Source organism: Cornus florida, unplaced genomic scaffold, assembly GCF_030987335.1.
Source record: "Cornus florida cultivar Cherokee Brave unplaced genomic scaffold, ASM3098733v1 CherokeeBrave_3.0.0_Hap2_Chr03, whole genome shotgun sequence".
NCBI classification, from domain to species: domain Eukaryota; kingdom Viridiplantae; phylum Streptophyta; class Magnoliopsida; order Cornales; family Cornaceae; genus Cornus; species Cornus florida.
Window position 1 is genome coordinate 87,925,977 of NW_026775573.1, and position 2,804 is coordinate 87,928,780.

A 2,804-nucleotide genomic window follows, 5' to 3' on the forward strand; every position below is an offset into this window, starting at 1 on the left:
CAGCTCATTTTGGGTGTCATTTGACCTACCTATATAAGGATAAGGATTGCTTTTTACAAAGAGAGCTAATATCATTTTTCATATCATCTCTTGGAGAGCAAGCTTAGAGGAGTAGGAGGCTAGAGACACCATTGGAGTTCTTCATCAACAAGGAGCAGATTTCAACCATGGAGTTAGCCCTTGAGGGTTAGAGCAATATCACCATGAGTGGTCAGACATCCTCTTGGGGATAGAGTTAGCCCCAAGCATGCTTTCTATATCTTAATCTTGTGTATTATTGAGGGATTAGTGTTGTAATTGATGTTTTGACACTTTGATATATATAGATCTTGATTGTTCAATGATTTATGTGGTTAAATGCTTTCAATTGATCATTTCATTCTATCCATATGTCTATGTATGCTAGAATAGATGTTCATGTGCTTGTCTCCAGATTTAGTGTTATTGATGCATGTCTATGTTTTTTGATGCTATAGATTTAGAGATTGTCAAAACATAGAGCTTAACACAATGCTCTTATAATTGTCTTGATGGTTCATACTTATTCCTTGATGGATTGTGCCTCTCCCCTAGTTTATTTTCATGCTAGTAGTGTAGATGTAGTGTAGTTGTAGTGTAGTGTTAAATGGGAGGACAATCCATGCTTGTTGTTTGATGATCCAAGCTTTTGAATGAAAGTAGCATATGTCTCTAATCTTGTGTTGTATTTGGATTGTGAGCTTAATGAAAGGATTAATGACTTGTTTTAATCTATTGTGCCTTTCACATGATGTTTCGACAATACATGCTTAACTAGTCATCCTTGCTTATTGAATCAACCAAACACACACACACACCAATATTGCAACACACCATTTGCCCTCATTAATCACTTGTCAACGGTATAGAAATGCATTGCTTGGTGGTGATCTCTAAACCCCAAGACTATTCTCTCTCTTATTTACTCTTTATTGCATTCAATTATTTAATTTAGTTGCTCTCTAGTCTAATCAACCAACCAACCAATTGTTTGATCACTCGACCTACTAGCCCTAATAGCGATTCCACGACCTTGTTCGATCCTCACAATCCCTTGGGACGATCCCTACTCGCCCTAGCTATATTTTTAGTGAAGGTAATAGTGGCTTCTATAAATGTAAAACACTTGGCCCTCGCCTTATAATGCAAACACTCTCTCAAGCTTGATATGGTGTAGTGACCCTCGAAAAGGACCAGTCAGTTTTTGGCGCCGTTGCCGGGGATTGATTGATTTGATTTGGCAACGTCAGAATTGTGGAATCAATTAGGATTAGTACTCTTTTGATCGTGTCTTTACTTTATTTTTATTTTTCTTTTTGGTTACTTATTGTGTTGTTCTTACTTAACTAAGTGCATTGTTAGAGAGGAAGAAAGCAAAGGAGCATTCAAGTAAGCAAAGAAATTAAAAAGCTAGAAGTTCAAAAATTTGCTAAGCTAAGCTTTAAATTTGGAGTTGAAGTGCTAAAGGACCTTTGTAAGACTTTCTTTACTCAATCCCTTAGTTAAATCGTCAGCCCACGTGGAGGCTTGTTTTTAATTGTTCTTTGCATCATTGTTGTTAAAGCATGGGAGTATGAATTAAGTGTTTGTAGAGGATGTTTCATTGAAATTGTTGTGAAGGCATAATGTTTGTCATTCTTCATGCTTGTTGTGTTTTGCATTGTGCATGCATGGACGTCGTTCGTTGAGACCCACTCTTGTCCCTCTTGATTTATATCTTGAATCCGTAATTAGAAATCCTAGGGGAAGAGGAAGTTCAAGTAGAACCAATCTATCAATGGATGACCATAATGATGACCATGTTGAGGACCTTGGTCATATAGACCAACAAGGTATTCTTCATCCAAATGTGCACAATGAGAACATACAAGTACCATTAGGCATGCCTAGGCCATACATTCACCAACCACCACAACAACAAGGCAACGTTCCATATGGAATGCCAAGGCCAATGTATGCTCCACAACCTCCCATCATCAATCAAGGAATTCAAAACCAAGGTGTTTATGTTGCACCTCAAGTAGCTAATCCACCTCTTGCTTTAAGAGACCATTATGTGCCTAACGAGTATAATGCACCTACATGTATCCAATTGCCTCTATTTAGAGCACATCATTATGAAATTAAGCCACAAACCATTCAAATGCTTCCTAAATATCATGGACTTCCAAGTGAAGAACCTTACAAGCATTTGGATGAGTTTTTTGAAGTATGTTCCACCGTAAAATATACGGACATGCCGGAAGAAGTTTTGAGACTCAAACTTTTTCCATTCACCTTAAAAGACAAGGCAAAGTATTGGTTTAACAATCTTAGGCCTTTTTCAATCACTTCTTGGGCATAAATGCAACAAGAGTTCTTGAAGAAGTACTATCCGGTTTCAAAGACCAATGCCATGAGGACCTCAATTCGAGAATTTTCACATAGGGATGGAGAAACGTTTCGTGAGGCATGGGAACGCTTCAATGAATTGCTTAGGAAGTGTCCACATCATGACATGCCCAAATGGAAATTAGTTCAATATTTCTTTGAGAGCTTATCGGACAATTATAAGGGTATAGTTGATGCTTCCATGGGTGGCTTATACATTGATAGGCATTAGGATGACGTGTGGCGTCTTTATGAGAGCATGAGTGAAAATTCTTTGCATAGAACATTGTCATCCAAGAATTGTAAAAATTCACGAGGTAGGAAGAGTGTTTGCTTACATCAAGTCGACCATTCAAATGAAATAGCCGCCGAAATGAAGTCTTTATCTCAAAGGTTTGATCAATTTTTGATTAACC

At 37.7% G+C, this 2,804-nt stretch overlaps 1 pseudogene; it reads right to left on the bottom strand.

Moving 5' to 3' along the window:
* Positions 1–2,418: 2,418 nt before the first annotated feature.
* On the bottom strand, positions 2,419–2,517 carry LOC132301886 (small nucleolar RNA R71; annotated as a pseudogene).
* Positions 2,518–2,804: the final 287 nt, after the last annotated feature.